This window comes from Capsicum annuum, chromosome 1, assembly GCF_002878395.1.
Source record: "Capsicum annuum cultivar UCD-10X-F1 chromosome 1, UCD10Xv1.1, whole genome shotgun sequence".
Lineage (NCBI taxonomy): Eukaryota > Viridiplantae > Streptophyta > Magnoliopsida > Solanales > Solanaceae > Capsicum > Capsicum annuum.
The window spans coordinates 113,604,740-113,629,430 of NC_061111.1; positions in this window are offsets into that span (position 1 = coordinate 113,604,740).

Consider the following 24,691-nt stretch of genomic DNA (forward strand, 5'->3'; position numbering starts at 1 on the left):
TAATATTAAATGTAAATGGTCACCTATTTTCTTATATCTTCTTTCTAAATTAGAAAATACTATTCTTATTTTTAACCCTTCGTGATTTTCATATGTTTTTTCATCAATTATGAATTCTTCTATATTCATTTTATCTATTTGATTGTATATAAGTCATGTTGATGTATGTATTCTAGGTTATCTATTATAGCTTCTAAATATGATATTTCTTCTTTTTGTGCTTTTATTGATTTTTGACATATTCCAACAATTAAATTATACTGTAGTATTTCTTTTCTTCTTTTTAATTCTCCTCGTTTCTCAGATAATTTTTGTTTTAGTTCCTTATATTTTTGGGATTGATCTATTTTATTCATTAGTATTTATAATATTGTGGTAGATTTCTAAATTTAGTTCTATCATAATATGCAACTCCTCTATTTTTAAATAACATAGCTTTGACATAGTATCAAAAAATAATAAATTCAAAAGAAGAATTAGATATTAAAAAAGAAGTTACAATAATTTTTAGGATTAGTAAACCAGGTAAGAAAATATATACCAAAACTAGCAGAGAATTTAAAACCATTACAAAAGAAATTGAAAAAGGATGTAGAATATAATTATAGTAAAAGAAGATATAAAACAAGTGCAAAAAATAAAGACACTTTGTAAAAAACTACAAAAATTATAATTCCCAAATGAAAATAAAATTTTTATATATATAGTTGAAGTAGATGCAAGTGAGTATAGCTATGGAGGAGTACTCAAATGCAGGTATGAAAACGAAAAATTAGAACATCATTGTAGATATTACTCAGGAATGTTTAACGAAATAAAAATTAAATGAAAAATAAATAAAAAAGAATTACGTTCATTATATAAGTGTTTATTAGCATTTGAACCATATATTGTATATATCAAATTTATTGTACGAACAGATAATACACAGGTACGATGGTGGTTAACTAAGAAAATACAAAATTTAGTTACAACAAAAGAAATATGGAGATTGATATTAAATATATTGAACTTTACATTTACAGTTGAAATAATTAATACTAACAAGAATGTTAATGTAGATTACATATCAAGACAAAGCTACACAGACTGGTATAACAGAAAATGATACGCTAGAAGAAATACTCAAAACCCTAACTACACTTTCAATGAACAACAAAGCATAAAATAACTGGAAAAAATAAAATAAACAAAATACAAATAGAAAGCCCTTTTGAGCAATTTGTAAAAATCATAGATAATAATGATTATAGCTACCAGAATATAGATATATAAGAAGATTTAGAAATAGTAAATGAAATAATAAGAACACCAAAGAGAATATCTTATGAATAAATAGAAACATAAAAAAGAATAGCATATGAGATAACTCCACAACCTAACCTAACTCAATATTATATAATAGGAATAATAGATGAAAAAGAATATTTAATACTAATAAAAACAGGACAAGAAGATAATTATATAATGAAATACTTAGTAAAAACTGAAGAAATTAACACAAATATGATAAATCTAGTACTATAAGTACCCTCCTCAACTTTGGTATCAGAGCTATGTTATTTAAAAATAGAGGAGTTGTATGTATTTATTTAAGGAATGCATAGTATGATAAGAACTAAATTTAGAAATCTACCAAAATATTATAAATACTAATGAATAATATAAACCAATCCCAAAAATATAAGGAACTAAAATAGATATTATCTGAGAAAAGAAGAGAATTAAGAATAATAAAAGAAAGACTACCGTATAATTTAATTGTTGGAATATGTCAAAAATCAATAAAAGCACAAAAAGAAGAAATATCATATTCAGAAGCTCTAATAGATAGCATAGAATACATACATCAACATGACTTATATACAATCAAATAGATAAAATGAATAAAGAAGAATTCAAAATAGATGAAAAAATATATGAAAATCACGAAGGGTTAAAAATAAGAATAGTATTTTTTAATTTAGGAAGAAGATATAAAGAAAATAGGTGAACATTTATATTTAATGTTAGAAAAAAAGAATTAAAATTAGAAGATAAACTAACAGCTATGGTAAGAATAGCAAAAGAAAATGAAGAAATAGACAGGAAAAAAGAAATAGAAAAAATAAACAAACAAACTACGGATGAAATACGAAAAATAGAAGAAATAAAAAATAATAGGATTACTGAGTTGGAAAAAGAATTACAAATTCTAAAAGATCTATATGAAAAAGACAAAGAGAAAAAGACGAAAAGGATAAAGAACAGAAACTACTGGATGAAATAAACCAATTTAAAGAAAAATTACAAACAAAAAATGAAGAATTAAAGACCAAGGAATTTGAAATAAATACAATAGATACTGAAAAAATAAATGTTTATGATTCAGAAGATAGTGAAACACATACAAAAATTTTAGAAAGAATAGAAGATATAAAAAGAAGAAGCAGTTAATAAAGAAAATATAGAAGAAATAAATACTCTTGATAAAAAAGATGACGAAAACATAATACCTAGTACATCAGAAATAAGAAAGCCAAAATATAATGACAAAAATAAGTACAACCCAAAAAATGAATACTGATGGACACCAAAACAAATAGTTAATAAAACTTACAACTTCTTAGATTTAAACTGTGTAATAGACCCAAATAAGACGATACAATTATGGGTAGGATATATATCAAAACAATTACTAGATAATAGCATAGACACAACAAATACACCAGAATATATAGAAAGAACACTAATAGGAACAGTAAAATTATGGCTATCAAATTTAACTGAAGAAATTAAAAAGGTACTAAGATCTGAAAAGATTACAGAAGGAACAACTATAGCATCACCCATAGAAATATTAAAAAAAATATATGAAATGGCTATAAGAAAGAATTTAGTAGTATAGAGACAGATGAAGAACAACAAAGTATTGAAAAAGGATACAAATAGAAATTTAATGTTGAAATTAACAATATGTAATATGTCCTACATGGATGAATATACATGTGCATTCAAAGAATATTACTATAAGGGAAAATGTAATGTAGAAGAAAGTAAGGAAATAAGGAGATTATATTTTAGCAAACTACCTGAACCATTTAGTTCAAAAATAATAAAAAGTTGGGATGAAGCAAAAATAGTAGATACTCTAAGAGTAAGGATAAAATTTTTACAACAATGGTATAGGAATATATGTGAAAAATATAGGGAAGAATTAAAAATAGAAAAAACATTAACATAGAATTTATCATGTTGCAAAGATAAAATAGCACCCCAATTTGGATGTGAAAAAAAATACTACAAGAAAAGAAAAAGATGTAGGAAATATAATAAATATAAGAAATCCCAATATAAATATAAAAAACCAAGAAAAAGATATTACATAAAATATTATAAATATAAAAGACCATATAGAAAGAAGAAATCTATAAAAGAATGTAAATGTTATAATTGTGAAAAATTAGGACACCTAGCTAAAGATTGTAAAGTACCCAAAGATCCAAAAAAGAAACAAATATCAGAAATAAAGACAGAAAAAAAACAGAATATATGCAAATAGATTATGAATTAGAAAGTGAAGACAGTATATATGAAATCTCAAAAAATGAAACAGATAACAAAATAGATAGCAAATTAGATGAATTAAATGACTGAAGAAAGTATACAAATAATAAAAAAGAAAGAATATTTAAATGAAAAAGAAATAAAAGAAAAAATTATATTTGATAGTAATATATTTGAAGAAATAAAAGGAAAAGAATTAGACTTAAGTGTAGAAAAAATATTTAAAATACCAACAATAAGGAATATATTTAATAGACGGAAAGAAGAATACTACGTAGTAAGCCAAAAGGAACATATAATAGATTGTAGATACGCGAAAGGAAAAGCTAGTATACCACTAATAACAAAAAGAATAGTGAATAAAAAATATGAGATATAAAAAGTAAAGATCAAATAAAATATGTACACGTTCGAGGAACAAAAATATTACTAAAAGCATGTTTTAGAGAAGGAATAGATACATCAATAGAACTATATTTAGCAAATGATAGGATCGTAAAACCTATAGAAAAAAAGCATAATAAGTGCTATAAGAGGGAATCTAATATACCAAAAATTTAAATTTATAATAAGTGTAAATTATTCAGTACCAATAATAGATAAAAAAAATATATATAAGTCATTAGTACTATATTGGAAAATATCAGGAATAGAATTAACCCCAGGATGTAAAATATTTACAGTAAGATGTAAAAATTTATATGTATTAACAACAAAGCATAAGATAACAAAAAAAAATAAAATAAACAAAATACAAATAGAAAGTCCTTTTTAGCAATTTATAAAAATCATAGATAATAATGATTATAACTACCAGAATATAGATATAGAAGAAGATTTAGAAATAGTAAATGAAAGAATAAGAACACCAGAGAGAATATCTTATGAAAAAATAAAAACATCAAAAAGAATAGTATATGAGATAACTCTAATACCTTATGAAAAACCAAAAACATAAAAATGAATAGCATATGATATAATAATGATTATAGCTACCAGAACATAGATATAGAAGAAGATTTAGAAATAGTAAATGGAAGAATAAGAACACCAAAGAGAATAACTTATGAAAAACCAAAAACATAAAAAAGAATAGGATATGAGATAATTCCAAAACCTAACCTAACTCAATATTATATAATAGGAATAATAGATGAAAAATAATATTTAATACTAATAAACACAGGACAAGAAGATAATTATATAATGAAATACTTAGTAAAAACTGAAGAAATTAAAACAAATAATGATAAATATCAAGATTTGCCAAGAAACCTAATAATTATTAAAAATACGACTGAAAAAAAAATTATAATAGGAGTCAGAAAGATAAAAATTAAATTTAAATTAAAAGAAGAGACACAAAAAGCAGATATAATATTAGGAATATAATAGTTGGAACAAGTAAAACCATACAATATAGAACATACCCAATTAACCATAAAGTATAATAAAGAAAACTTGTTAATAAAAAGAGCTTTAATATGTAAATATACGTACTCATGAAGATAATAGTAGAAAGATATTACAATAGATATTATATGCCAATGATAGATACAGGAGCAGAAACCAATTTATGTAGATATAACTATTTACCAGAAAGTAAATGGGATATTTTAAGAACACCAATAGTAGTTAAAGAATTTAATAATAAAGGGAGTCTAATTACATATAAAGCTAGAAATGTAAAAATAAAAATATGAGATAAAATATTAATAATAGAAGAAATTTATAATTACTAACTCACATCAAAAGATATGCTGTTAGGAATGTCATTTTTAGATAAACTATATCCACACATAATAACTAAAATACACTGGTGGTTTACAACACTATGCAAACAAAAGGTAAGAGCAAAAAGAGTTACTAATAAAATAAGAAAGAAAACAGATTGGATAAAAGGAAGTAAAAAAATTACACAAAAATTAGAAAATATAAAAATTACTGAAGACACGATAGAATTAATTATATTATCTATAAATAAGGAAGAAATGACCATATTTTCAATAGATAAAGTAGAAATAATAATAAAAAATTAAAACAACTATATAGTGAAGATCCATTAAAACGATGGGAAAAACATAAAACTACTGTAAAAATTGAACTAATAAATAAAGATAGTATAATAACACAAAAACCACTAACATACAATATTGACGATCTAAAAGAATTTGAAATGGATATAAATGAACTATTAGAAAAATAATATATATAAAAAAGTAATAGTAAACACACTAACCCAACATTTATAGTAAATAAACATAGTGAACAAAAATGAGGAAAAAGTAGAATGGTTATTAACTATAGGAATTTAAATGCAAAAACTATAACATATAATTATCCAATACCAAACAAAATACTAAAATTAAGACAAATACAAGGATATAATTATTTTAGTAAATTTAATTGTAAATCAGGATTTTACCATTTAAAAATAGAAGAAGGATTTAAAAAGCTAACTGCATTTATAGTGCCACAAGGATTTTATAAATGAAATGTGTTACCATTTAGATATAAAAATGCACTAGATAGGTATCAACATTTTATGAATAATTATTTCAAACAATTACCTAATTGTATAGTATACATAGACGATATATTGCTATATTCAAAAACTAAAGATGAACATCTAAAGTTATTAGAAAAATTTACAAATATAATAGAAAATTCAGGAACAAGCCTAAGTGAGAAAAAGGAAGAAATAATGAAAACCCAGATAGAATTCTTAGGAATACAAATAGATAAAAATGGAGAAAAAAATGCAACAACATATAGTACAAAAAATAATAAATTTAAAAGAAAAATCAGATACAAAAAAAGGTTACAATCATTTTTAGGATTAGTATACCAGGTAAGAGAATATATACCAAAACTAGCAGAAAATTTAAAGCCATTACAAAAGAAATTAAAATAGGATGTAGAATATAATTATAGTGAAGAAGATAAAAAACAAGTGTAAAAAATAAAGACACTTTGTAAAAAACTACAAAATTACAATTCCCAGATGAAAATAAATTTTTTATATATATAGTAGAAGCAGATGCAAGTGAGCATAGCTATGGAGGAGTACTCAAATACAGGTATGAAAATGAAAAAATAGAACATCATTGTAAATATTATTCAGGAACATTTAATGAAATAGAAATAAAATGGGAAATAAATAGGAAAAAATTATGTTCATTATATAAGTGTTTATTAGCATTTGAACCATATATTGTATATAAAAAAATTATTGTACGAACAGATAATACACAGGTATGATGGTGGTTAACTAAGAAAATACAAAATTCAGTAACAACAAAAGAAATACGGAGATTGGTATTAAATATATTGAATTTTAGATTTACAGTTGAAATAATTAATACAAACAAGAATGTTATTGCAGATTACATATCAAGACAAAGCTACACAGACTGATATAACAGAAAATGATACACTAGAAGAAATACTCAAAATCTTAACTACGCTTTCAATAAAAGTGGACAGTATGGGCAATGAGGTAGAAAAACTAAAGACTAATGAAGGTAAACTGAAGTTTAAAGCTACAAGTCAACCGCATTACTATAAAAATGCAGAGCTATGTCGATCGGAAGACAACAAAAATACAGAGCTAAAAAGAGATGTTGGGACACTCCATAAAACCCATAACCTTTATCAATTTACATATGCAGGTACAAGCAGAGGAGTTGGCAGACAAAGATTAAATCTGAACAAGATATTTGACAAACCATTTACACCAAAAATACCAAAAGACCCTTTATTCATACCTCCACAAACTACCACATATCGAGAAAGTTTGAACCAAGATAAAAAAACCTATAACCATATAACCCGAGCATACATAGAAAATATCCACAAAATACAAATTTACCTAAATCTTAAAGCCAGAGCTATAAATATCCAAGAATCGAACACAGACTATATAACCTAAAAATTACAAGGATACAACAAGTTAATTGCACTACCAAAAACCAACCCAAACCTAGTTAGAACTTATTTTATTTACGGACTACTTAAGACCATGTTTACCCAAGACGGAAATAAATTATCAGCTATACCTGAAATATATAGAGCATTTTTGACCTACAAAAAAATAACCAAAGGAAACCTACTTTTTATAAAGTTTTATACTGCCCTAGTAGAGATATTATATGACAAAATTAAACCAGTTATACAAGTTGTAAAAATTGAATTAACCAGAGATATGATTATACTAGAAGATATTGGACGATATCAAGAAATACCTAAGGTAGAAATACCATATTTCTATGCAAATTAATGAATTATTGGAATATCTACGATCATTCAAAAGCTAGCAAATAATTATCTCAATGGAAACCTTATATGGAGTTATTATTCGCGAGGCCAGCTAATGATCTATTCAAATTCAAGGGAGTTATGATAGTCAGATATGGAAGAAGTTCAAAAATGGATAATGAAATTACTCAGTTCAGAAAAACAACAAACTACAAGAACAATTATGAAGGAATTTATTTCAGAAGAATTAATGACAGGATATTGCAAATTAATAGGACATAAATAACCAGATCATCAATGTTCGAGATGTAACGGAGAAGATAATATTATCCCAGAAATCCAACTAGAATGAAATATAAAGACAAAAATCAACTAAGAAGATAAGGATGAAAAGAAGCCAGCTGGAAGATAGATAATAGGAGATAGAAAGCAACATAAAGAAGGACAGACTAATGAAAAAATAAAGGCAAGAGACAAGGAGACAAGGAGACAAGATATTAAAGCTATGAAAGTGACATGTGAATTATTAGATAATTTAAGAGACGTAAATTATTGTATAGCATTATGAGCTTTTGACTTTTTTGGCAAGTGTCATTATTAGTTTTTTACTTTTTGGACAAATGTAGAATAGGTATAGTGTTATGATTTTCATTTTGTAGATTATAAATATAAGCCGGACAACAAATCTAAGGTAAGACTTTCTACACGGAAAGCAAGTCTCCTTGTATACAACCAAAAATCTTTTAAAATATTTAATAATATATTCAGTTTTATACTCAATTATGAAAAATCAAAGCTCAGAATCATCAAACCTACAAGAACAAGTATTTTTATTTATAATTATGAATAGCTAAATTCATAAATTCCTGACAATTATGATATAATAAAATAAGTTCATGTTAGTTACTATATATTAAAATTATTCGAAGGATAATATGTTCTGAAGTTTATTAGCAAAGAGGAAAAGGAGAAAAATTTTTAGAACAATGCCATCCAAAAGGCGAAACCAGTAAGGCAGAAGAAGTATCCACACATACCATGCTAATAGTGACAGAGGAACATAATTTTCTAAGAATAATCTAGTGTATAGTAATCTAAGATGATTATATTTCGTTATGTATATGGTTGAAGGGAATATTTTGAAATAAGCATCATATGAAATAAAATGACTACCTACTTATCTGATGAGATGATAGATAGATTTAAGATGCTTGTTTTGTATATACTTAAGGCTATAGAAATAATAGATATAAAGAAAACTCATATGGGAAAAGATATTTGATTTTGAAGATGAGTTACTAAATATTGAATGGATAGAACAAGAGTTAGAAAATATAGATTTTGATGGTAGATATTATTATTCAGATTGGTATTACTCAGACTAAAATGATAAATTACGAATACTTAGAATATTGGAGGAAAGATATGAAACAAATAAGATTAATAGAAATACTTATAAAAAAGAATCTACTCGACTACATAAAAACTAGAAATATGAAGCATGTAGTATACCTTAAAAATAATATAGAAGAATTAATATGGTTAAAATAAATAACTAAGGAATGCTATGACATAACATTTCAATAAATATGATAAAAAAACATAGGCGTGAAGCTTTCTAAATCTTGGTTAATGCATTTAGACAGCTCAATATCTCACAAAGTTCTATGTCATCTATAACACCTCATACTTTTAAGGTAAATCTGAACTATTTTATTTATATATATCTAGATGCAAAGGTTAGTTTTTATGTGTGGAAACTATTCTGGATAGGTATTAGAGTGAAAGAAACCTCTAGCACAAAGTTGAATTGGAAGCTTCTTCTCAATAATTAGGTTTTTATATAATATTTTACTTGGGTTGACTTCACACAAACAATTTTTCTAGAATATGAACATTTATGTGGCCAATGACTTATCAAATTAAATATTTTTTAGTCTAGTTTACAATACCACCGACTCTTGCAATCTCATACTGTGTGGTTCACACTTTGGAGCCACACAATGGGCCCAAAAACTTCAAATCATTTTCTAAATGTGTGACCTAAAGTTCCGAAAGAGCCCACAATACTCTCCTTGTGTGTGCCCACAATAACATTTTGGGACCGTACAATGGATAGGAAATGAATATTGGCATAGGTACCTCATTGTGTTATAAAAATCAGTGTACCCTTAGCCACTAAAAAACTAATTTCTTACATATTTCTAAGATGATGGAGAGGAACACTACTAATTAAACTAACAAGAGAATATCCTGGCCAAACATGGTAATTATCAAGGCCACCGGTTGCGCCACAAATAAGACAAGATGCTAAATATAAAACTTAGAAGTCTCAACCAAAATTATTGCTTAAATTTGGATTTTTAAACAGTACACACTTTGAGACAAAAATGAAATTAGAATAGTAAGTTCAAAAAGGCTAAGCAAAAATTTTAAGGTTGTCAATTGCATACTCATGCGACTTTTATAATTATAAGACAGGATGTAGTAACGACTCTTGTTTTGAATAAATCTTTATTGATTTTATGATTTTATATATATAAATAAATCTATAGGCCATATCTTCGAGATTTATGAGGAACGCTCAAATAGATTGCAACAACTAAAATACTCAATACAAGTATCTGAAAATCAAGATAAATAGAGGTATCAATCACAATGTACCATTTACCAAGTCATCTACTAAACAATATCTATAAGTCAAAAAGTTCTGCAAATCTCACATATCATATTTCTATTGAATGCTTCTCAAATTGTCTTGTCAACAAATAAAAAGTATTTAAATTTTCATTCTTGAAGATATTTTTATCTCTAGAGATCAGCTAAACTATCCCTCTTAATCTATTATTCTGTAATAATCTAAATCGTTGCTATGCCGTAGGAGGAAAAGCTGCACCTAGTCCCTTTCTTATCATTTTTTGAGAAATTCATGGCTAGTCTAGCATCGAAAAATTTTTGAAGGTGTACTAGGTTTTAAAAATATGGTATTAATGGTAGAATTAGTGATGATGTTTGACTTGATTTTAGATCAATAACAAGTTAGGGAAGTTATAGAAACTTTCACTACCCGAAATGATGTAGAACTCTGGTTATTTTTTTTTTTTACCATTTAGGAATTGGTTCACGGGGACATATTTCAAACAGTGTGTTGTAAAATGGATAATTTAATAGAGGATGCAAGATTCTACCTCGAGAGAGCTAAAGTAAAAAAAGAAAATCGCTGCAACGGAAAAGCTATCGTTGTAGTGGTAGTCAATGTTATGTCGTGAACTGCTGTGCAGTAATTTAACTATTGCAACGGTGACATGTAGTATTTTGATAGTTTTAAACACTTTAAAAAATATTTTTTATTCCCACTTTTCTAAAAAAATAAGCAAGGGATTAGCAAAGAGCGATTTTTGTAGAATTCGAGGATTTCATCTTTGAAGGTAAGTTTCTTACATTCTATTAGAATCCATAACAATCATTAAAAACTAATTCATGATGGAATTTGGGGGTTTATCTCTACTACATAAAATTGATGTAAATTAGTGAGAATCGGTATAAAATAAGCAGATAATTATCCTAGAGTGTTGGAACATACTAATGGAAGTAGAACCTTATTTGTTCATGCTAAATTATGTGGGGTTCATGAGGTTTATAAGGGGAGAAACTCTAAGATGATAACGTGAGACATTTTTTTTTTATTAGAATGGTTAGTTAATAATCTCTAGTGGTTAAAGAGGGATGTACATATTAAAATGGGTATATAATCTTGTTGTTATAAATCATGAGAAAATTGAAAAGGAAAGAAAAGTCAAACTTGTGCCTAAAAGTGTTGTTGATCAAGGAATCAAGGTAGATAACAGTTTATTATATCAATTAGACTTACTTGACTCTGTGCTTATACATGGACTGAATGTTTGTGATGGATTTTGAGCACTACTTGTGATTATTTACCACATTGCATATTCATAAATATTGATGTTGTGGAGTTGATAATGATGATGATGATGATGATGACATAATACTCATGGTATTCATGAGGTTAATGATGATTGTAATTTTGATAAAATGATAATGATGTTCATGATAATGGAAAAAAAAGGAGATGATACACACATCTTGCATTCATACATTTATCCATGTGCATTGAATGTCCAGTTATAATATTATGCATGATTTAACATGTTATTGAATTTGAATAAGTGTAAAAATAAATTAGTATGAGTTTGTAACCCTCTTAAGTTAAATGTCATAGTTGTGTATTTGTCTTTGATTATACGTTCTGTAATGATTTCTTTACATCTATTTGATGTACTTATTTGTACAATGTTGGGTTGAGTCAGCCTATGATTCCTACCATTACTTGTTGATGTACTAATACTACCTAAGCTCTTATTTTGTTGAGTGAAGAACATATTCCAATATTTAAGAGAAGACCTCATCTTTAGTTTGCAGTTCTAGGCTCAGTTTCATGGGTAATCACCTTAATCGAGCAAACTTTGGATCTTCTTATCGTTGTTCATGTCCCTTTTTTTTGGGACAAACACATTCCATTATTCATTTCTTGTTCAGGATAATTTCTTAGTTTTAAGAGTTGATTCTCTTAGATTTTCTTGAATGGCGACTTCAAGTCCCGGGGATATGATAAATAGATGTTTTACACACTATTAGTTTATAGACATTGATGTTGGTTGATGGTTTATTTATTTATTAAATAAATATCTTTGTAGAACTTATCCAAAATGAGTTTAACATAAGGTAAATGTGAAAACAATACTTGAGTTGGTAAGGTTTGGGATTAGAATAGTTATCCCACCATTGGTTAGGGTGGGTGTCAATCATGACCGATTTGATCGTGACAAATATTGTATTAGGGCATCAGGTTTGTAGATCTCATCATACAAAAATAGGTTTAGTAGAGTCTTGTAAAATGGTATAGAGATATCTGTACTCTTTATTTGCGAGGATATAGGTCTTTAGAAAATAAATTCTTTATATAGGTCTTTAGAAAATAAATTCTTTCTTTCTTCCTTTCATGCTATTACTTGATTCCAATTGGTATTTCATTATCTAAATTGCTATCTAACTCATTCACTTTTTTGCGAAAATGGTGAATACTCATTCCACTAGAGAAAAAGCAGCCACACGCGCACCTGCACCAGTCGCTGGAGCCGCCGTTTGGGGTAGGCTTCAAGTTAGAGGAAGTGATAGAAGGAAATGACAGAGAGAAACACCTGGTAGAAGTGAAGCCAAGAGAGATAGAAGGGGTGAGAGGCCAGATCTTACTTAGAATGAAAAAGTGGTAGTTGAGGAGGAGAAGACGGTGGTTCTAGAAAATTTAGTGTTGATACCGAATAGTGCAACCCTGATGCCTTTGTCTGTGGAAATAATATATCGATTTTTGGGATTACTGAATAGCTTGGTAGCACTAGACAAACCTCATTTATTTTGACCTTGCAGCCCCCGCCTTGCAACAAGCTATTACTGTATCTCCAAGTATGGATGAATGCTCTAAAATAAGGTTATATACTCAATAATTACTTGGGCCAGTTACGACTATTGATGAACATTGACTATTCTACAAGTTCAAAAAGATAAATCCCCTAGTATTCCAAGGTAAAAAGTCTTAGAATGAATTTGATTTCTTGATAGATAGTCATGAACAATTTGCACAAGATGGGTGTTGTTGAAAGGTATGGTGTGGAGTTTGTTTCTTTTCAGCTGTAGCCAAAGCCAATCAATAATGGAGGTTATTTGTAGAGTGCATGACTACCTTACTTCCACTTACATGGGTACAGTATCAGAATGTATTCCTTGAGAAATATGTTCCTTGAACTTATCTTGATTAGAAGAAGGATTCGTTCTTTAGGTTTAAGAAGGGTAACTTGTATGTAGTGGCCTATAAGGTCAAGTTTTATGCCTTGTCTGGATATACACTATAATTGATTACCTCAGAGGGAGTGGATTAGGTTATTTTTAAAGGGTCTGAATTTTATGATTTGGTGGTTTACCTTATGTGTGGCTACTTCTGGTAATTCCTTTCAGGAGATAGTTAAGTTTTCAAAGAAGGCCGAGGCACTTGAAAAACAAGGATAGGTAAAAGCAAAAGAGAAAAATACCCAAACCTCACCCAAGTTTAGTTGTACTTTTTCAAAGAGGAATGGTTCTTCCAAGCCTTATAATTTAGAGATGCTTGTATATGTAGGGGGACCATATAGGGTCAATTATTAACCTTCCTAAATAGGCAAATACACATCTTCATCTTCTTCAGTTAAGTGTCCTGCTTTAGGAATTAGGTTCCATGAGTGTGGGAGTTTGGGCCATCAGAAGGAATTGTTCTAATTTCTTGTTTGCAGGTTAGTTGACTCAGAACTAACTTCTACTATTCTAGTTTTGATAGGTCATGGTGGTAGAGAAAATGATAGGGGTCATCCATAAGATAGGTATGGTGGCAAGGCTATACGAAGGGATGGCAACCAAGCCAACTGGGGTGGAGGTTAGCTTGGTAGAATTGGTGCTCTGGCTGGTAGAAGAGGCAATCATGGTGATGATAAGGCTCATCTTTATGCTGTTATAACTCATCTTGAAGTAGAAACTTCTGATGCAGTAATCACAGGTACTATTCTTGATTGTGATCGTATGGTTTCTGTATTATTTGATATTGATTACTCTTTCTCTTTTTTGTCGATAGAATTTTTCATGGGTTAGAGCATAAATTGTGAATATATTGATACTTTTAAGTACATGTCCATGCATATTAGGGTGACTATAAGTATTGATTAGGTATATCATGCTTTTCCTATGATGTGTATGGGGTTTAAGACCTAGATAGGCTTAGTGATTTTAGATATGGAGGAATTTGACATCATTGTGGTAAGATTTAGTTGTCTCCTTATTGTGCCATTCTTAATTATTATGCTAAAACCATTAGTATAGCAATGCCTGGGATGGAGAAGTTAGGGTGGGGAGGGGGATACTTTTAATCTTAATCATGTGAAAATAGTTTCAGCTCTTCGTGCCCAAAAATTAGTGAAGAAAGGGTGTAGGGAATTTTAGCCCATCTTTGGGAAGATAAATCTACAGTTCCTCCTTTAGTGTCAGTCTCAATGGTATGTGAATTCTTAGAAGTGTTTTCTGATGACCGTCCAAGTATGCCTCCAAATTGAGAGGTTGATTGTTGTATAAATTTAAAGCGTAGATTTCAATCCATGTCTATTCCCCCTATCGTAAGGCACTAGCAAATTTGAGAGAATTGAAATCTCAGTTAGAGGAATTATTAGAGAAGGGATTTTGCCAAAGAATTTCTTCTTTGTGCGTCTATGTTAATTGTGAAAAAAAAAATGATAGTATGAGGATGTGTATAGACTACTGCTAGTTAAATGAGGTGACCATTCACAACAAATATCTCTTACCTAGAATAAATGACCTATTTTGACTAGTTGTAGGGAGATACAATATTCTCTAAGATAGATTTGAGGCTGGTCTACCACCAGCTCAAGATTAGGAAGGAGGATATTCTAAATACTGCTTTCTAGATCGGTTAAGGCCACTATGCATGTCTAATTATGTTTTTTAGCTTGTGCAATTCCCCAGCTACTTTTATGGGCTAAATGGATAGTGTTTCTAAGTCGTTCTTGGATTCATTTGTGATTGTGTTCTTTGATGACATTTTAGTTTACTCTAAAACTGAAGAAGAGCATGCAGCTCACTTGTTGTTAGAGTTGCTTAAGGAGAATAAACCATATACTAAATATTATAAGTATGAGTTCTGTCTGTCTTTGGTGTCCTTTTGGGGGAACATGATCTATATGGAAGGGGTTATGGTATAACCATAGAAGGTATAAGTTGTTATCAATTGGGATAGACCAACGAATATGATAGAAATTCATTGTTTTGTGGAATTGGCTAGTTAATATCGTTAATTCGTTAAGTGGTTTATTACCATTGCTTTGAATATGACAAACCTTACTCAAAAGGAAGTCCCATTTGTATGGGATGAAAAGTTTGAGGAGAGCTACCAAGATCTCAAAACTTTATTAACCTCATCCCCAATTCGCATATTGCCTATTAATGGTAAAGTAATCATTGTATATTGTAATGCCTCACAATTGGGTTTGGGTTTTGTTTTGATGCAGGATCAAAATGTGACCGCCTACACTTTGAGACAACTGAAGACTTATGAGGGAAGCTACCCCAAACGTAATGTACAATTGGAAGTGATGGTATTTGCTTTGAAGATTTAGATACACTACCTCTATAGGGTGAAATGTGAAGTGTTCACAGACCACTGTAGCTTAAATTATGTGTTCACTCAGAGAGATCTAAACCTAAGATAGAGAAGGTGGATGGAGTTGATCAAAGACTATGACATCTAAATCCTATACCACTCGGGTAAGGACGATGTGGTGGTAAACATACTAAACCGCAAACTAATAAGCATGGGAAATTTAGCATGGATGGAAGTGTCATGTCACCCATTGGCAAGTGAGCTACAATCTTTGGCTAATGATTTCTTGAGATTATAAAAGAATAGTGAGGGTAGAATATTAGCATACGTGGAAGTCAGGTCTATAGTCTCTGACAAAATAAAAAGAAAAAAGTTTGAAGACAAGAAGTTGAACAACCTTAGAGAAAAAGTGTTGCAGGGTGAGGCTAGAGAACCCATTCTTTATGATGAGGGAGTGTTGAGAATTTAGGGATGCTTGTGCATACCTAATCTCTCCCAAAATATAACCTCCTAGATGATAAAATATAGTCGCTATCAAATTATAGTAACCTAACTAGGTTGGGGTCGATCCCTAAGAAAAAAGGTCGAATCTGTCTCTCGAACTTGATAAAGTAGTCAAAGTGCAGAAAAGGAAATAGGGGTGGGGGAATTTGTAATAAATATTAAAAGGTAACAAGTCAAATTCTTTCGGCTATAATCAATCTGAGATGAACACTAGGACTGTGTTTCCCTAGCTTCCTAACTTTGTAAATTTCTCTTGCTCAATCCGACTATCTCACCGCCACATATGAAGAATCTTACAAGCTAGGTATTAACCTCTTTGTGAACACTTCGATAAATCTCACCCTTCACCATATGAGTGTCAGGGTGTAGCCTTACTAACCCTTGTCTTTAATCCTAGTTTAAGTGTCACCTTCTTAGTATCAAGTTATTAGATGAGGTTTATAGCCTTGAATCACTATTGTAAACTTTGTTTCTCAATTTCAATCTCTCTTGTGAGGAAGAGCCCGAATACATACAGGTTCTCAGCATTGGCCATCGCTAAGAGAACAATTAAACTAAAGAAGATCAAAATGCAAGTGTAAACAATGATGTAGATAAACCTCACACTTCCCCTACTTCATTTTTCTGCAAGGGTTTCCACAACCCTAGCTAAGAGAATTCGCTGCTCATAGTTGCAAAACAATCCATGGACATCACTAAAGAAAGCATAAAAGTAATCTCACAACAATGGAAGAATAAATCCTGAAGTCTCAATTTAATTACTTAAGCATAAAGTAAGAACACAAGAATTATAAGATCAAGAATTAATCTTGAAATCAGCATATGTTTGTAAGAGTATATGGTGTGTAAACTGACTTAAAAATGTCGAAAGAGTATTTATAGAGTACATAAAAACCCTGGAAATCTAAAACAAAATATACAAGAAAAACTAAGTCGATGGATACTTGTGACGCCACTTACGGGTGGTAAGTGGAACCTATGCTATGTAGGTGGCATTATAGGGTCCATACTTCTTCAATTCTACAACATCTCTTTTGCACTGGTACTTATACCATTGTAGGTGGTACCTATGGGCCATAGTTTACCTTTATAACTAATAGACTCAACATATACTTTCAGATCCTCAGAAGTGGTAAGGTTTTGGACCTATGACCCCTAGTTACACCAAGTAAGTGCAACCTACGCTGTGTAGGTTGCATTTAAAGTGGCCCCTTTTGCAATCTTAACTACTTTTCTTCATTTTAAGCTTCAAAAAGTTAGTTTCTTGTAAAATAAACACAAAAACACATCATATCTACCTAAACAATCCTAAGTACTTGCTTATTTTCTGGTTTTAACCATCGAAAGTGAAATAAAACCATAACACATCAACACCCTCAACATAGAATGTTTTTACATGTTCTTAGGAAACAAAAACATAACAAAAACACAACAAAATGCTTAACCCCGATAAACCTAAGATACCTATGAAAGTTAATCCCAATTTCAGCTAAAAAACATAACCCCTCATATTTGTAATGTTTTCGAAACGAACCGTGTGAATCAATGCGGCCCAATAATGTAACACAAGGGAATTAAGATGTGATATTACATTAGTAACACATAATCAAGCATATATACAAATAACACTGCCAGAGATAAGAAACTAGCAACAACCCATGTACCCTCACAATGAAGAAGTCCCACTCACATGGTAGAATCATGCATATTAATGCAGGGATAGTCACAAGACACTCACACTCATAATGAAGTTCCAACAATGTTCACAAAATACCATATGCTTGCCCTTATTTTCTTTAGCTTAATTTTTTGGACAGTTGGGCTAGGATCACTATAGGACATTACTTGACTTGTAATGTAAGCTTAGGAGCTGGTATAGTACATTTGGGAATTTAGTGACCAAGCTTCCTTGGCACTACAATTACGATAAGGGTTCACTTATCACAATCTTTTTCTTTTAATCCTTCATTATTTCTCCCTTTTTTTTATTTTCTTATTCTGGTTGGGTGTGGTTTCTTTTATCATCTCTTTTTCTTTTTCTAATTTTCTCTCTTTTTTTACAATTTCTTTCTTTCTTTTTTCCTACCAGACTAAGCCTTACTTTCTTTTCTCTTATTTACACCCTTATTCATACCCACTTGTAGTCATGCACCCCTATGATAGCGACCCTCAACTTAGGCAATTTTCTTGAGTTGAGGTACATAATGTCCAAGGAGGAATGGGTCTAAAATAGGTTCATTGTAACTAAACTGGGAAAGTGAAAGGTGAAAATAAGAAAAATAGCCTATATTGGGTCAAAATAGGGATCAAAGGATACTTATACTCATTTGGAAGGTCGTTTAGTGTCACAACCCGAATAAGGGTCTGGCCGTGATGGGTATCTCAAGTCCTTTGAAGACTGAAGATCACCTCCTTTTCCTAGCAAAAAATAACGAAATACAGCTAGCAGTGGATGAATTCTAAATATTTAGTAAGATAAAATGAATGTAAGCTCAAAGGAGTCTAAGAATATTAAGGACAATACCCAGTCCACAGTAATCCACAAAGCCTCTAAAACAGACTAACCTCAACCTAAGTAGGAACATTCCCTCGAATATAGCTAAAATGGGTCCAAAAAAAAATAGATAATGACCCACTAAACAAAGACTGAAGATCACCTCCTTTTCCTAGCAAAAAATAACGAAATACAGCTAGCAGTGGATGAATTCTAAATATTTAGTAAGATAAAATGAATGTAAGCTCAAAGGAGTCTAAGAATATTAAGGACAATACCCAGTCCACAGTAATCCACAAAGCCTCTAAAACAGACTAACCTCAACCTAAGTAGGAACATTCCCTCGAATATAGCTAAAATGGGTCCAAAAAAAAATAGATAATGACCCACTAAACAAAGAAGAAATAGGATTTCTGGAAGAAGGAGGTTCACCACTTTAAGCTGAATCACGAATAACTCTGGAATCACCTATCACTGCACAGGAAAAGAAGAAGCGCCTTTGAACCCTGCATCACGTAGGGATACAGAGTTTGTGGACGGTTAGTGGGGTGAGCTCTAGCATGAAACATAGGGAAAGGAAAAACTAATTCCACATAAAAACCACAATAAAATCCATATGTACATAATGTACACACACATATATATATATATATATATATATAAATATAAAATCATGTTGGGGTTTGGGAATAGGGCTTAACATGATGTAAAATGTTAGCCTGGACAATGTAGCTCAATCGTCATAAATAGATACCCATAGGCTATATGGGTCACTCCTCCCTGCTGAAAGGGCCTCGGTACGTGTTAGATGCACCAACCAGAGGTATAAAGGAAGACCAGGGAATGCATTGAGCCAACATTAATCCTACTTAAAAGTATATCAATAGTGTGAATCATGTACACCATCAGTAAGACCAACCCTCACGTCGGTAAATATGAGTTTCTAGTATCAGTTATTCAAGACTCACCCCTTCACAACTTAGCTACATAACCCCCCATTAAGCCCAACTAAGTTTCACATAACCCATTTATTAACCAAGAAAATATATATTAAGGCACACAATGGGTATCGGCATACCATTTATCTTGCAAGCTTATAATTATTCCATCATAATTCCATTAACTTGGGGGAATACCTCGACCCCCTTTGTTCATTAAATTATTATAAGAGGAATGCCTCGACCTCCTTTAGATTATCAAATCAAATTGGGGGAATGCCTCAACTCCATTTGTTCATAAAATTAAAACATAATCAACAAGGCCTTCAAATACATATTCATTATTTAACCATATATTCAATACAATAATATAGGTAATTGAGTCAAACCAAGAGACATATCAGTAATTCAAAGCCATTTACACAAGTGGGTAAGCACAATTATTAAAAACTAATTTCCAATTTTAGAACATTCATTCGGGGGAATACCTCGACCTCCATTACAATTCCCACACTTATGAACCCTATTAGTTTAAAACATTAGTATAAATGCAAATACAACTCATAAAAACCATGGGAAAACAATTTAAGGATCATCCATTCCAAAACCATCAACCACATCCAAACCCACATTTAAATCCATCTAATTAAACTATTGAAAACATATGCTTATCATAAAATAATATTTGAGGAAGAGTAACATGCCTTAGATATCAAGATTTACAAAGAGAAATCAACCCTTGGAAGCTGTAGATGCCATTTTTTAAACCTTAGCTTGTTCTTGCCTTAGGTGTTTGAGAGAGGTTGGGAGAGTGTTTATGACTGATAAGTGTAGAAAATAAGTTTACTAAGGTGTTTCATTGTCATGGGATATACATAGAGGAAATGAGAAATGACCAAAATACCCTTAATAAATAGACTAAAATTTTACCGCTCAGTCACTGTTGGTTACATGATGACTCGCAACGACTGGCTATGATTCATCCCTTAGAATCATAATATGTATAGTATCATGGGGTATGAACACTAGTCTGACTATGATTTGTACCCTACAACTCATACTTAAATCTTATGACTCATATGATCTAGTCATTATCAAGGCAAAAATATTTGGGCACTCTTACTGGTTAGGCAATGAGAACCAACATACGACCAGTAATGTGTCATGATGACTCATTAGGTGCCAATTGTGACCAACATAGAGACTTAGTCAAACACACTGGTCAGGCAAAGATTAGAGTCCTACGACTCTTAGTGACACCCTATGACTTATATAACGAGTCGTAGTCTGGGAGTGAGCTTACAGGTCAAGTAATTTTCAAAGGTTAAAAATTTAGGGTGTTTTATTTAGACTAAAAGTTGACTAATTCAAGAACGACCTCTGATTCTTTTGGTGACATCTAAGCTATACCTCTACTCAAAAGATGATACGATCTTTTCCAAATATAGTAACCCAAAAAAGGTTGGGGTCAAATCCCAAGGGAATATGTGGAATCATGGCTCTTAATTATTGTAATCAACGAGCAAAATTTGAACAATAAATGGGGGGCTTCAAATAGTAATATCAAACAAGTGGTGAATATCAACTTCGATTGTAATCCGTCATAGATAAACACTAGGAATGTGTAACCCTTAGATTCTCAACTCCGCAGGCTTATTGTGCTTTATTGAACCAACCCAATACCTTGCATGCAGAATCAATAAGTTATGTACCTTCTACAGTCTTTTGGATGAGCAAAAGGATTTTACCCTTTACTTTTTTAGTCTTAGGATATTGCCTTACTTACCCTTATCTTGATCCTAGTTAACTATTACCTTTTGAGTCTCTAGTAATTAAATAAAATCTATCCATCTTACTTAGATAAAACCTAGAAGCATGGATCGACAAGAAAATACTAAATTACTATTCTCATTATCTTTTTCTAGTCACTACTCCTCTTTTGGAGTAAGTAGCAATAATCTAGGTGGGATCCTAATATGTGAACCAATTAATAACACTATTAAATTGAAGATAATACAATGTATGCATGGATATCGGTTTAGAATGACAATAGCACTTCCCCTTCTTCGTCAATCTGCTGGGGTTCTATAACCCTAGATAAGGGGTTTTAGTCGTTCATTCTTGTGATGTAATCAAGAACATTCATGATTGAAAGTATAAGATGAAATTACAATAATAATAAAAACCTAAAACCGTAATTAAATTAATCAACCGAAATCAATATAAGAGAATTCGAAGACTAACATTGAATCTTGGAATCAAAATACATTTTTAAGTATCAAGAGTGTGTAACTTCTACTAAAAAACATGTAAGGGGTATCTATAATACATGATAAAATCCTAAAACCAAAGCCTGAATGAAAAAAGAGAAAAAAGGTTCGGTGGCAACATATGGTCTCCACATGCGGCTTGGGGCTAGGCACATGTGGTCAGACCCAAAAATTTTGTAGCTCTTCTCTTAGGATTTTGGGCTTCTAATACATGATTTTCCTACATGTGGTCCACATGTACCACATGCGGTCCATATGCTGACTTAGCAAATAATTTAACTCATTTTTTCAGCTCATTTTTAATTCCCGAACATGCTTTAATAACTATCAATTTGAAAAGTATCCTAAATAGATATAATTTCTCCCATAAGTATTCAAAACACCTTTTTTCATAAACTTAGCATTCAAAACATGATTTCCTACAAAACATACCCAAAACACATCATATCTAATAAAACAACTTCAAAACTTACATACTATCCTTATTTTAAGCTTTAAAAGTGTTATATTTGTATAACACATCAACACCCTCAACTTAGAAACTTTGCATGTCCTCAGGTAATGATTAGTGGTGAATTTATTACTCATTTACATCCAAAATTCGTGTACACTACTATGATTTGAAGGTGTGAATGGGACAAATTTGTTAGTTGAATGCAATAATTTCCAAATTTTACCGGTACATAGGTGATAAGATACAAAGATGTGGATTTTAGATGAAAAGGAACCAAAAGGAGAAGAAAAGTGCACAGCTAAAGACCCTACATGTAATTAGGGTCAAATACCACGATCGTAGTCTGAGAGCTGCGATTGTGTCCAATCAAGATTGGTCATCCTCCGCGATTGTGAGAATCTGACCGTGGTCATAGTAGTCACGACCATATTCAAGTTGTAGTGATCGCGACTAGGTGGTTTTATGACCAGGGGCAATTCGGTCAATCTGCTCAGTTGAACCCAAATTCCTTATTGTGCTAAAACCCTTTCCCATTTGGCATCTTACACTTTAAACAATTGAATTTTGGAGAATTAGTAACCTTACCCATTGGGGAAACATTTGTGTTTGAATTTTTCAATTTGGAGTTGGTGAAATTGAAGTTGAATTGAAGAACCTTCTAATTTTCCTTGCCATGGATGCTTTGAATGAACCTTTTGGTATATTTTTTCTCCTGAACTACATGAGTAGCTAAAATTTCTTGACTTGGGATTATGTTGAACTAAGGTGTAATTATGTGTGGGTTGTGATATATTTGTGTAGATTCAAGTTTGTTGATGATGGGATTCACTATTGCTTGTTTGTATTAGTTGGTGTTTATGGGTAAAACTCCCAAATGTCTAAGATGGATTTATGGGTGAAAGCCCCAATTTCATGAAAGATCACATCATTATTGAAAGAGGGATATGGTTGAACTTAGGGAACCCATATCATCCTTGAAAGAGTGATATAGGTGACAAAGAAATAGTGGACAATAATGGATGTAGTTTTCCATCTTTTCGCAATCTTAGAAATAAGGGTGAGTAGAGAGTTGTATATGTCTTGGGCATCTTCCTAGAAATAAGGATGCCCAAATTAGGTAATAGATGTTTTAAATTAATATACTTTTTACGTACTCAAAAGGGTAAATAAGTGATATTCGTGAGGTTTTTTTTGACAAACTAGCCTCACGGACCGTCAACCTAGCCTACCACATTGTTAATGACTAGAATTTGCATAAAATCATCATGCACCCATGCATAACTTGCCCTCAGGAAGACATAATCCCATTATCTTGCTCATCTTGAATTTTCAATCATAGTTTTGTTCTTAGTTGGTTAACTTGACTAGACATTGATCAATTCATGTTCCAAATCATGCATTTTACTTTGTTTACATTATAAGTATCTTGTTAGTAACTATTAACACCCATAGAAATAGAAATCTAATTTTACTCCTCATGGATTCAACCTCAACATAAGTTGAGCTATTGACAATGATGGCTCTCTACCAATTTAAATGGTATAGGTGAGCGTAATCAACATTGTGTTGCTGTCGGGGAATGAAATTTAGTTTTCACTTGTGTTGTGTTGAGTTTTACTTAGGTTATACCCATAGTGTTGTGGAATTGTTTTGGTTTTTGTTGTTGTTTTCTTTTAGGTGATCTCCATATTATACATGGAGCCATGAGTGACAATGCAAGTCATGCCGGGTCCTTTAACGACTCTCTTGATGATGAGGAGAAACTCTATGATGTTGTGCGTACAAGTTCCATTCATATCCCGGATACTCATGGGAATAGATTCTTTCACATCTTAAATTTGACATTATCCTCATTCTTATTGAGTCTTTGAGGGAATGAAGGAGGAACCTTCATGGTAGGAAATGGATCATGTTTAATTTCATCACCTCTACTACCGTAGGATCTTTCTCCTCATCAACCATCTATTCAAATATCATTGGTTTTTTTTATCCCCTTCTTGAGACTTTGGAGCTTCC